General features: G+C 43.6%; 1 non-coding gene across 1 annotated transcript; it reads right to left on the reverse strand.

Moving 5' to 3' along the window:
* Positions 1 to 956: 956 nt before the first annotated feature.
* LOC115069196 lies at positions 957 to 1,067 on the reverse strand. The gene has a single exon (XR_003848477.1). It is a non-coding gene; the product is annotated as a small nucleolar RNA SNORA44 (small nucleolar RNA).
* Positions 1,068 to 13,948: the final 12,881 nt, after the last annotated feature.

Consider the following 13,948-nt stretch of genomic DNA (forward strand, 5'->3'; position numbering starts at 1 on the left):
ATCCAGAAAATTCTTCAGGTGAGGGTCCCTCTTCCCAAGTGACTCTAATTTTTGTCAAATTGATGAAAACTTACCAGCACGGGAGATTGGGGGTGATATGAACTATCCTTACGTCCTCCTGGTCTACAGATGCTAAAAGCTCAGAGAACTTCCAACAGTAGCAATCCCTGTCTCTGTATGTCCTTGGCTTTCTGACATTAGGGCTACTCAAACTCATTTATTCCCTCATCTAGACACAGACAGAAGGAAGATGCCTAATACTTGGCCTAAGTTTCCCATTACCTGGGAGCTAGCACCACAAGGCATTGCAAGTCTCATGTCAACTATGGTAAAGATTCCTTACCTGATGCCCAGCACAAGCATATGTGACTATCATTGGCTGAGATAGTGCTGGCAGTGTCTGATTGATGGTAGTAGCCCAAATGTCACTGGCCATCTACTTCCTCATGTGAGGAATGAAGACCCCACCCCATTCCCAATAACGAGTGCTGGAGACTCAGAGTAGAGAAAGCAAGACAGTTTACTTTGCAATTTTTCAAAGTTGGGCACCCCTAACAGATAAAAATGTCAAGGAGTGCAAAGAACAGTTTTTATAGACCTGAATGCAGTTCCTTCCCCTGCTTTCCTCATTAGCTAAGTAGTCCAGAGGCACAATCTTACATGTCATCCTCCATATACAATTATCTGTTTTTCAACAAAGATGGTACATGTGTTTCTCTCTACATATTACAACCTGTTTACTGTAAAGCTTTTGAGGTGAATGACTTTGTCATATCTGCAGGTTATTAGGCAAGCTTGGCTGTTAATGTTTTACTCTAAATTTCTAGTTTGGGTGGGGGTAGCTAGACGAGTAGGCATTAGCAAGGGCTCAGCATTTTTCTGTTCATCTGTAGCTGGATCTAAGCTGACTCAAGGCATTTTTGAAAATGGACCATTACTATTATTATTTCTTTTTTGTCTATAGTAAAGGCAAGTGGCAGATGCAGATACTGTGCTGACCTGAGCTGTCAAAGTCTCTCCACATTGCTGTGGCATGCAGTTGATTATTTCTTCTTAAAAATTTTAATTTATTATTTTTATTTTATGTGTATGAGTTAATTGCCTGAATGTAAGTGCACATGTGTCATGCAGTGCTGGTGGAGGTCAGAAGAGGGTGTCAGATTCCCTGGAACTGGAGTTACAGATGGTTGTTAGCTGCCATGTGGGTGCTGGAAATGGAACCAGGGTTGCAGTCATTGCTCTTAACCACTGAGCCATCTGTCCAGCCCCTATTTTTATTTCTTTACTATTATTTTTTTTTGTCTTTTTGAGACAGGGTCTCCCTGTAGCTCCAGTTGGCCTAGAGCTCACTATAGAGACCAGGATGGCCTTGAATTCACAGAAGTCTGCCTGCCTCTGCCCTCCCCCCAAGTACTGGAATTAAAGGTGTGTGCCACCACACCCGGCTCCTATTTTTATTTTTTTAACACTAACCACTCAGTTTCTTTTGAATTCCCAATTGCCTAGGTCAGCACTTCAGAGACTCTCTGGGTTGAAAGGACACTTATTATGAGGACACTATGCTGGTTGAGTACACGAGTGAAGACAGCTTGTTGGTAGTAGCTCACAGTCACTGTAACACCTGAGAGGACGTTACAAGGCACATGAAGTTCTACCTGCAACTGGAGAGAAAGAGTAGCTATTTGAACTCTCCATTCTGTGAATCCATCAGCATGAGGTGAGACATTACCACTTGTGGCCCTATAGACAGAGTAACAAGAATATAGTTGATGACACCTGCATCCAAACATCTCAATGAAATCCCAATCATAAATCTATGTCCAGGCACCCAGTGTGGTACATCCATAGACAGAACAGACTTTCATAGTCATTTTCATTTTCTCCTATTCTGAAGGGCAGATTTTGGTTTGTTTTGAGACAGGGTCTAACGTAGCTCAGGTTGGCTTCAAACTTGCATTATAACCGAGGATGACCCTGAACTTCTGATCCACCAGCTTCCATCTCTTGAGTCCTAGGATTACAGCCATACACCACCATGCCTGGCTTAGGCAATGATGGGGGATCATACCCAGGGCCTCATTCATACTAAGCAAGTATTCTACCAACTGAATGATATCTCCAGCTGCTATGGGCAGATATTAATCACACTGATAAGGCCATTAGACGCCATACTTATACCAAAGCAAAGTGCACAGAAGACAGGTTGATTTAGTGAATTGGAAATTGTATACAAGTAATGAGAACTATACTGATGCATTTAAAGAACAAGCAATTCGCCTCCCTAAAAAACCCTCTTTTACCCACTTAACTAATTTAATTCTGCTATTCCAAAGTCTTTATAGGACTTGAGCAGTGTGGTATAATGAAGGATCCTATTAGTTTCTATGTAATATGGCCCAGCTGGCTAGATCAGGTGACTCAGAAGATACAAAGCCTGGGAACCTGAGCTTTCTCTGCTTCCTAGCAGGATTGGTAGGATGGCTTCTAAGGAGATACCCAGGCAGGTAACTACTGTGGAAACTTGCTGGCACAAAGAAATGAAAAAAGATTTTAATGACATTATGAATAAATCTAAAGAGCTTGGACAAAGCTAGGGCATCAATGAGAGGAAAAGTTCAAGCAATCACCACAGTATTTTACTGCCATACATAGATTCAAAAAGTAGTGGTGAATGCCGGTGCTCAGTTACCTTTATCCTTTTCATGCAGTTCAGAACCACATCCAATGGAATGGTGCCACCCACAGGGTGTGTCTTCCCACATCAGTTAATCCAATCTGAGGATTCTCTAGAAGACATATCGGTAGGTTTGTCTCCTTGATGATCCTAGATCCTGTTATGGTGACAACCAATATTAATCAGCACAACCTTCCTTGTCACCACTCTAGAAGCCTGTGGGACACACTTTAAATATAACACACCATATACCCAGTTTCATAAAAACAACCAAACAAAAGTCAGAATTAATGAAACTTAACTTGTATGTGACCACAGAAGAGGGACCACCATGTTTCCACAGCTTAGGGGTTGGGAAATCAGGAACAGTTCACAGAAGCCCAGCTGCACAATTTGTAACTTGAAAAACCTAGTCATATTATACAACTCCTTTGATGGCCAGTCTATGGCATGCCTTCAAACATCATTTGTGTGTCTGGAATTATAAACACAAGAACACTGACCACTCTCTCCAGGTCTACAATCTGAAATTCCACCCATATCCCAAGAACTAGCTGAATAATTAGAGTCTTTTCCCATATTAGCATTTATTACACCTATGTCATTCCTCAATCTGCAAACCTACTACTGAGGTCTTGGCCTCTGTTTCTTGTAATTTTTGATTAAGAATATCTGGCCCACTCTGTTTATCTGTGTGTGACTCAGTTGTACCCTCATCCAGTAAGCCTTCCATGAGAAACTGCTCTTGTCCCTACAGCATAAAGGAATTCATTGTTATTAGATGGACACGTAGAGAGACATAAGAGATGGGATGCAGGAGAATAATAAGGTCTATTGAAAAACTAATACCACACAGGTCCTTGCTCTAAAATCACTTATGTCTCTTTGACTTGTGCTTCTGAGATCATTCCTGTCCCATTCCCACTTCATATCAGGTCAATGCACTGGCTTTTAACCAGTCTGGGAAGAAATAGCAATCGCTAATCTGCAGTGCACTTTGGCTTGGGTTAGAAGAATGCTACTAGGATTCATAACTCACCCCTTCCTTCCACCAGCAATGCAGCTTTGGGGTGTTTGTTTGTTTCTTGAGAGAGACATGGTATCCTCATATTGCCAAGGCTTGTCTGAGATTTTTGATCCTCTAAAGTTAACTTCTGGAATATCTGGGACTTAGCCCAAGCTAATATGTATATTTGTTTGTTTTTGACAATGCCGGAAATAAACCCCCAGGACCTTGTATATGCTGAGCTTTACTTAAGTCCTTATAATTATATAACTTGATGATTTCTTGTCCCAGTTTCTTCATCTGCTAAATAAGGGTGGAGCAGAGCAATGTCATCGATTCCCAGACTAGGTAGTGCATTAAAATCACCTGTTGCCACTCGTGTGAGGCCAACCTGAGGTAGATGGCCTTGGTGGCCAGAGTGGGTTTCCAGTTTCCAAAATCATCAATTCAATTTGCTGGCTGTTACTGTGATAAACACCATGACAAAAATCAAAATGGGGAGGAAAGGGACTATTTTAGCTTACAGGTTTTCCTGGTCAGCTTCAGTTGTCAGCTTGACATACCTGGGAAGAGGGAACCTAGGTTGAGGAATACCACCATCAGACTGTCATGTGGTCCTATCTGTGGAAGATTTTCTTGATTACTGGTTCATGTAGGACAGCCCAGCTGACTGTGGGTAGTGCCATTCCCTGAGAAGGTAGGCCTGGATTTGAAAGAGAGTGCCCCTCAGACCCCCTCCCTATCCTCTGAGAAAAAAACTACCCTCCACCTGACTCTGGAAATCCCCTTCATTGTTCAAACCCTTTCCTGGTATGTGTTTATGATTTTTATGGAAATGGTCTGGGGCAGAAGAGATAGAATATTCTGTCCCAGGTGAGCCAGCCAATAACAGTATACTTGATACATCTGTGTATGGTCTCTATGGGAACAAACTGGGGCAGAAGATAAAGAATGTTCTGCCCCAAGTAAGACAGCCAATGGTTGTATAGGTAAAGTCTCTGGAAATGAGCCCGAGATTGTGCCAATCCTTTCTTGGTTATTCTAGGTATAGTTTCTATGGACATCCCCTGCTTTGTGGTTTTTTTTGTGGGTTTTCTGCTTAAAAGCCCTGCGTTTTCACTGTTCAGAGTCACAGTACAGCTCCCGAGACTGTCTGCATCCCCAACCGGTTGGATCCAATAAAGCACTCCCTTTTACTGAGACTCAGTGTCTGAGTGGTCAATTTAGGGAATTTTACAGACCCTGAACAGATTGTATAAAAGTGGCCAAGGAAGCCAGGGAAAGCAAGCCAGTAAGCAGCATTCCTCCAAGGACTGTGCTTCAGTTGCTGCCTCCAGGTTCCTGCCCTGAGCCCCTGCCCTGGCTCCCCTCCATGATGAACTGTAAACTGAAGGTGAAATAAACCTCCTTTTCCCTACCCCAAGAGAGAAGCAAACAAGAACAGAAGTTGGTATCAGGAGTGGGATATTGCTGTGATGTTGTTTTGGGGAGGATTTTGGAAGCATTTGGAACACTGAGCTAGAAAGTCTATTGACTTCTCAGAGCTTAATGAGCTTCTGTGGAAGCTTAAAAGATAGGAAGGTTGAGAGAGGCATAGACAATGGATGCTTGGCTTGTGAAATTTCAGAGGGATGTTTTGGAATCCTATAAAGATTCTATCCAAACATTTCTGTTATATTTTGAATTGAGAATCTGTGGCTTCTGGTCACCTGGAGCTGAAGAATCAGCTGTGATCAACAACAGACCAGCATCACTGGTGTAAAACCTTTGAATTACTGTGACAATCAATTCTGGTTGGGTGGGGTCAGTTGTGATTAACAATAGACCAGCATCATTGAGGTGAAATCTTCTGAGACATATTTCCTCAGGATCAGCACAGCACACAGACTCTGTAGTTCAGAGGGAGTCAAGATTGCATTTCAAGCTGGAAGTAGAACTTGGTAGAACTTGTAAGAGTCTCCCATATGGTACTATTTTTGGTAGCCTGAAAGCTACAAAATTGAAGGAATCATGGAGAGAATATGAGGTTTGTCACCACATGAAGTCAGGAAAAGTCATTGGTGAAGGTGCAACATCAGTTTAAGTGAATGCCTGAGGACATAATAGTAGAGATGCCAGGACTGTGGGATACCACCACGGATACCAGTGGGTGTGGAGTAGAGCCACAAGTAGGTATGGAGTAGAGCCAGCTTGAGTCTATGGGACAAGCTGTGAATGGCAGAGCCAGAGGAGTCCAGGAGCTCATGAGTGAATCCTAGATGTCTAAACTGCTGGACTTAAATTTTCTTAAGAATGCCAGTTTCTTCCCTTTTGAAGAAGTATATGACTTAATTTTGATTTTACAAGAGCCCACAGTTAAAAAAAAGAAAACTTGAGCTTTTTTTAATGTAGGGTCTTACTATATAGCCCTGGCTGCGTTGGAATATGCTATGTAGACCAGGCTGGCCTCGAACTCACAGAGATCCATCTGCTTTTGCTTCTCAAGTGCTGGGATTAAAGCCATGTGCTACTGTGCCCAATGAGAACTTTAGATTTTTTAAAGACTGTGGCATTCTTTAAAGTTGGACTATATGTTGTGTTATTAAATGAAATATTGGGGACAATAAATGAAAAGGGTATGGTTTAATAGTGATGTGTTTTTGTATCAAGTTGACAAAGGGCCTATTGGTTAGCTTCAGGTGTCAACTTGACATACCTAGGAAGAGGGAACCTCAATTGATTAATGTCCCTCATCAGTTTGTCCTGTGGTCCTGTCTATGGGGCATTTTCTTAATGGCTGGTTGATGTTGGAGGGCCTGGCCCGCTGTGGGTGATGTTATCCTTGGGCAGGTGGGCCTGGATTGTATAAGAGAAGCTGAGAAATCCAGGAGGTGCAAGCTAGTAAGCAGCTCACTTCAAGGTCTGTGCTTCTGTTACTTCCTCTGGGTTCCTGCCTTGGTTCCCTTCTGTGGTGAGCTGCAATCTGTAAGGTGAAATAAATCCTTTCCTCTCCAAATTGCTTATAGTCAGAGTGTTTTATCATAGCAATAGAGAAGCAAATAAGAACACGGGTTATAGTCGATCATCAAGGGAAGCTAGGGCAGGAACTCAAGGCAAGAACCTGGAGACAGGAACTGAAGCAGAGACCACAGAGTAATGCTGCTTACTGGCTCCATTTCCCTGGCTTGCTCAGCTAGCTACCTTATAAAACCCACACCCAACAGTGGACTGGGACCTCCTACATCAATTAGCAATTAAGAAAATGCCCCACAGACATGCCCACAGGCAAATCTAATGGAGGAAATTCCCCAGTTAAGATTTCCTTTTCCCAAATATATCTATGTGTGAGGTCCAAGCTCTGCTATGAGAAAAAGAGGAGGGTTACTGAAGGACCAGAGTTTGACCAGAGATTGAGAAGAGCTGCAGGCAGATAAGCCACACTTTATTCAAATACATAAAGGCTGCTAGGGAGGCAGCCATAGGCAAGCACATGGGTACATGCTGGCACACTGGGGCTGCACAAAGGCAGGCCCATGTAGATGTATAGATGGGCACACAGACCTACAGGAAGATACACAAGCAGCCTGGCAAAGGCTGAGCATTCTGGCCTCCAACTTTAAGACCGTATTTATATAGAATCACATAAAAGTGACAGTATGCCAAAAGCAGTTATAGTACAGATTATATCACTGTTTACTTTGGGGATCCCAGATTCCTGGTGTCAGCCATTTTGCACTGACTCATAGCCCTCTGGATATTCAGTGTTAGCCATCTTGGCCCATGTCCAACATTCATGTAAGTTCCATATGGGCTAAATATAAACTGGTCCTCATGGCCTCATGATTCCCTTCATTCCAACCCTATTAGACAACTGGTGCTTTGTCAGATTAGGCCCATAGGGGTGCTATTTGGGGCCATAATTCATTTTAACATTAGAGAGAACAGCACTCTTTATGTTTTGTAGGGGTTACTTTTTTAGACTCTGTGGGATTTTAGGCTCTTAGGGACTGTAGACTCTCAGGCCCACTAATAGCTCTCTAAGTGATGTAGTTTCCCCAGGCTCTCAGGCTCTGTAGGCTCTTAGGTCCATTACTAGCTCTCTAGGCTCTGTGGGATTCTCAGGCCCATTATGAACTCTTTCCCCAGGCATTTAGGCTCTATGGTTTCTTAGGCTCTCAGGTTCTCAAGTCCTGTAGGCTTTCAGGCTCACAGCCACTGGTTCAAAATCTGTAAGAGAATCAGAGGTTAACATAATGTCATCAGCATAATGCCGCCTTGGGTCATTGCCAGGACATCAAGTCCTGAGTCACCCAAACCTGACAAGCAGTAGGGCTATACAAATATCCCTGGGGCAACATGACATGACAGATGCCCACTGTAGACCTTCCTAGGCAAAGGCAAATTGTTCTTGGTCCACTACATAGGGATACCAACCCAAATTCAGAGTCAGTTAATCCATCAGGTCCATGATGGGTGGATGGCACAGCAGCATGCATGCTCTGGTATACTCTGTAGTCATTCTCCAAGTTACTACATTGGCCATATGGGGGCACTGTAGGGCTATGTGTTATTCATTATACTGGCATGTCCCTCAGCAACTGGTACTGATGTAAGCAGACCACTCGTCTTGGGGTTGGCAGCTCTTGTGGGGAGGGGTGGTTGAGGGTGGTTACTGACTATCAGCTTTATACTCTGCACTAGCAGTTTGAACTGACTGGCAGTCATTTGGAGGGTTGCCAACTCTCAAAATGTATCCACCCCTGAGATGTATTCAGCTACTAGAGAGATGTAGACTATATGGCCAGGGAGCCAAACAGGGGCATACCCAAAGTCACAGTCACTGGCTTGACCTTTGATTGTGCAGCCACCATAGACATTTATGCACACAGCCAGCTCAAGAAGAAGATCCATGTTTCCATGGACTAAAGTATAGTCAGGTTCAGGATCAACAAGGGCCAGCACTCTGCACACTGGTAGGGAAACCAATGAACAGTGAGCCCAACATGAGGCTTCTTGTCTTCTGGGGTGTCCCCCTAGCTGGGCATTTTGACCCTACCTCTAGGAAGGATATACTCAGTTATACAGTGAACCCCACCTGCTGAGGCCCAAAGTTCTTGTTTACGTTTGGAGAGGCTGAGACTGGTCCCTGTTATGGCCCCTGGTAGTGTCAGCACCTGCAACGTGCCCAGTCTCCGGGCAGGGGGAGCTCTCCGCAGCTCTGCCGCTGAGGCTCACTGTTTCCCCGCACAGGATTATTCTGTTATCCCCCAGCTCATGAGTGAGTGTTCTATCCAATTCTGTGGTCTCATGACCTATGGGCACCACCTTAAATAGGGATTGGTTGTTTTAAAGGTCAATTTCTCCATCTCCTCAACCATCAGCAAGACGTTATCTGCCCTTGTCTCACAGGTACGGGGGAAAGCTTCCCCAGGCTCTTTTGATAAAAAGATCTTAATAAGCTCATGCTCTAGATCATACACCCTAGCTTTCAGTTTCTTCATGTATCACTGCTCACACACTGGCTTTTCACTGCCATGGCCAGCTTTTGGTACAGTAAAAATATTCAGTTTACTTTCTCCATCTCCATTTGCTTCTGTCTTGCAGAGTGTCTGTAAGGACCTCCAGAATCTTTTCCAGCAATTCAGAGCTCCAGTCCATCTCTTAGCAGCTTTCCACCCTGAAGTTGCACCCTGCTTACTGCACCAAATGTGAGGTCCAAGTTCTGATGCTAGGAAAGAGGAAGATCACAGGAATCCAAGAGATTGAAGAGATTTAGAGAAGCCATGGGCTGATAATCAGAAGCACAAAGGCTACTAGGCAGGCACACATTGGCAGGCACCCAGGCTCACGCTGGTATACTAGGGCCGCACAAAGGCAGACACAGGCAGACAGAGACTGATAAAGTACAGCCTGGAGGTAAGCACACAGACCTACAGGCAGATACACACAGGAAGACAGGCAAAAGCTAAGGGTTCTGACCTCTGAACTCAAGGCTGTATTTATACAAAATCACATAAAAATAGCACTCTCCAAAAGTAGTTATATTACAGAACACATTACTGTTTACTTTTGGAGTTTACAGACTTTTGGTATCAGCCTTTTTGTGCTGATTTGAAGACCTCAGAGCTACTAGTATTACCCCTCTTGATTCATGCTTGATATTCATACCAGTACCATGTTGTTTAAATATAAACTGGCTCTCATGGCCTTGATGTCAGGTTTGTGTCAAGTTGATAAAAGCTAAGATACCATCCCACTATAAACTGGCCGGTTGGTTTCCATGAACATGAAAACTGAGCCTGGAACATCCATCTAACCTGACACAATAGCACATGACAAGGACAAGAACAAACATACTGAAATTCTTTCAGAACTTCCTTTAAATGGGTCATCTCATTTAACCTTACCAGTGCCCTACGACATGGTTACTGTGGTTATTCTTATTTTATACATTAATCCATCCAGGCTGGCCAACTCTCTAAGATGGAGGAACACCTTGAGACCTAAGAAGAGGTACATTCTGACAACCAAGAGGCTAATAGTGGCCTGACTGAGGGAAGTGTCACTCTCGATGACTAACTAACCAACACTCGTAGAAGGTATGGACTGACCACTTAACAGACCAACGTTTGCAAAAAGACAGGATGGCCAGCCTTGTCATCTTCCAAGAGGGGATGGCATGCTTTGCACGGCTCCTCATTCCCTGGCAGCAAACAGGTTTAACCCAAGTTGAGACTCATCTTGTGCAAGTGCTCAGCAGTCCTATTAAACCCCATACCCCTCTTCATATGATTCTGCTCTCCCTCAAATGGCTGAGTTTGGACATGTGTGCATCCACAGCAGTCCTTGTTCCCTGCTTCTCAGGAAGCCCCTCCCTCTAGGCCTTCCAAGTGGTCCACTAGTGCACTTGGACCCACCCTCTCAGTCACATGTCCACTGACTCAGTTCTAGCTACAGCTTTCCCACCGTCTGCTCCTAAACTCTGGCATTATAGCTGACGCAGCGCCTTGTGCTGTGTGCCTACCCATTACTTCCCTTGGGGTGGCTATAAGGTGAGAATGGAGGAAAACTTTCAGCATGGGTCTTACATAGAGGAGGGCAGTCTGGAGCTCCTTCACGATGGGAGGGGAGTTCAGAGCTAGGCCCACACATAGCTGTGATGGTTCTGTAGAATGAATGAAGCCAAGCTGACCAGGCCAAGCTGATCAGCCATCTCCTTCAGGAGGACCACAGTGTGATGCTGCAGTGGGCTCAGAATCTTTGTATCTTTCCCAAGCAGGCACAAGGATACGAAGGAAGAAAGGAAAAATAAAATCACTAAATAAAGCAATCTCTATTAAGTGTTTTTAGAATACTATAGTCTTACTTTAAGCCAAGTTGGAGGTCACTGAGGCTCAAAGAAATAAAAATCATTCATCTGACATCACAATGCTGATAAATAGGGAAGTCAGGATTTAAACCCTGATCTGCTCAATTCCAGGACTCAAAACGGGCTCTTCACATCCAATCTATCCTCTGTATTCTATGTATGTATTCTAAACCTGTAGCAGAAAGTACCTGCAGCAACTCCAGCCACTGCTTCCATTGAAAATCATAGGAAGTGGAGCATAGCACCCAAAGACCCAAATTCAAGAGTACAGCGTTCTCTCTTGTTACCATGCTCAATACGTTGCACAGGCCCTGCTTTGTTTTTCTTAGTTAAAATCACTGCAAACAGCAGTGAAAAGACATTGTCCTGTGTACACACTGTAATTGAAGTCCCTGGCCATAAAGGAGCATGGATAAAAGAAAATTGGCATTTTAAATAGGCCCTCATGCTAATTAGAACCATCCATGGTCCAGAGAGGCAGTCTCTGCCTTCTGCAAATGTTAAATGTGTGAACAAGAATTGTCTTATCCAGAACCAAACATGATAGTGCCATATGCCAAACCTGCCACAAAAGGCCAGGAAAAGCATATGTCATAGACATGTTACGTAGAGCAGCTAGTGTTGCTATATGCATTGATGACTTCATGTGACCATTCCCCAGGGGTAAGAAAGGCCTGATTTAAATGTTACTTTCAGGTGAATTCACATCCACTTTGCTGAGGAAGCCTGGTGACTAGGAAGCATCATGGAAAAGTATAATACGGTATGGGCAAAGGCTAAGGGTGGGGGTGGGGAAAAGTCCTTAAGTGTTCAATATTAAATAAATGTTTCAATTTTACATACAGAAGCAAATGGGTATTTATTGAGGAACTGATAGCTTTCCTCCAAGAAACATAAGTGCATTTTAACCTTCAAGAAGTGTCAGATGAATGGAAGTGGAATGTAATCTGTGATAAGATTCATATGGCTCTATAGACGATGTTAAAGAAATATTTTCATTTCACCAGGGATATTCAAAATTGATTGCTGCGATGAATAATTTTGGTTGATAATGTGACACCTGGGAAGAAGTAACCTCAGTTGAGGAATTTCCTCCATCAGATTGGCTTATGGGCATGTCTATCAGACATTATCTTGATTGCTAATTGATGTAGGAGGACCAGCCCACTGTGGGCAGTGCTATCCCTGGGCAGGTGTGCCTGATCTGCATAAGAAATGTAGCTGGACATGAGCCTGGGAGCAAGTCAGTAAGCAGCATTCTTCTGTGATTTCTGCCTCAAGTTCCTGCCTTGGCTTCCCTTGATGATAGACTGTAACATATAAGATGAAATAAACCCTTTTCCCTCCAAGTTGGTTTTGATAATAGTATTTATCACAGCACTAGACAGCAAACTAAGACAGACATTGGTACCAAGATGACCAGTTGTTTTGGGGGGAGAATTAATGGAAATGTTTGGACATTTGGCCTGGAAAAGTCATTGAGTGCTTAAGGCTTAATGTATGATACATTTGAATTAAGAATATGTGGAAGTAGAGTATTCTGTACTTCATGGGGACAGTGGATACTGGTCAACTGGGGCCAAAAAATAAGCTGTGATTAACAAGAGATAAGCATTATTGAGGTGAAATTTTCTGAAGTGTATTTCCTTGGGGTCAGTACATGGAAGCTGTGGTGCAGAGGGGGCCAAGGCTGCATCTCAAGATGGAAGTTGAGCTTGGTACTGTGTAGGAGATTCCCACATGGTACTGGTTTTGAAGACATGAAGGAGTCATGGAGAGCAGGAAAAGCTTATCACTGTAGCATGGTTCGAAGTTCTTGCAAAGAGGCCATGAGAGACTATCGGCAAAGTTGGAGCCTCAGTTGCAGTGGAGGCTGGAGGATCAAAAGGGGTCATGGAAAGAAGCTAAGGCTCAGCACCATGTGGTAGGGTCAGAGTTCCTGAAGAGAAGCCACTGGCAAAGGTGCAGCTTCAGTTGCAGTGGCGACTCCAGGATATTGGAGATGCTAGGACCATATGATAACCAAGTACAGGGGCACATATATAGTGGAGTTGGCTTGAGTATATGAGCATATCAGTCAAACTGTGTTTACCGCCAGTGGCAGAGCCATAGAAGTGTAGCTACCTAAGCGTTTTGGAACCAGAAGATCTTTTTATAAAATGTTTTATTATTTATTATTTTTATTTTATGTGATGAGTGTATTGCCTGCATGTAAGTGCAACCGTGTTGTACAATGCCCATGGAGGTCAGAAGAGGGTGTCAGATCCCCTGGAACTGGAGTTACAGATAGCTGTTATCTGCTATGGGGGTGCTGGGAACCAAACTGGGGTCGTCTGCAAGAACAGCCAGTGCTTTTAACTGCTGAGCCCCCTAAAGCATTAAAAAATTTAAAGACTGTAATAGCTTTTAAAAGCAGGACAGTATTTTATATTGCCATAGCAACATGAGATCTTAGGGACATGAAAAAAAAGGTTATGTCTTAACCATGATGACTTTGTGTGTGTGTGTGTGTGTGTGTGTGTGTGTATGTGTGTGTGTGTGTGTATGTGTGTGTGTGTCAAATTGACAAGGGATGAACTTGTGATGGCTAATCTTGGTTGTCAAATTGACACACCTGGAAACAGGGAACCACAGTTAAGGAGTTTCCTCCATCAGGTTGGCCTGCCAGCATGTTTATGGGGCATGTTCTTGATTGCTAATTGATATAGGAGGGCATAGCTCACTGTTGGCAGGAATTATCCATAGGCCAGGGGCCTAGGCTGCATAAAATGGTAACTGGACATGAGCCTGAGAGCAAATCAATAAGTACTCCTCCACAGTTTCTGTTTCAAGCTCCTGCTTTGAGTTCCTGCCTTGGCTTCCCTCAATGATGGAATGATTGTAACTTGTAAGATGAAATAAAACCTTCCCTTCCCAAGTT

This window comes from Nannospalax galili, unplaced genomic scaffold (assembly GCF_000622305.1).
Source record: "Nannospalax galili isolate Female #2095 unplaced genomic scaffold, S.galili_v1.0 scaffold371, whole genome shotgun sequence".
Lineage (NCBI taxonomy): Eukaryota > Metazoa > Chordata > Mammalia > Rodentia > Spalacidae > Nannospalax > Nannospalax galili.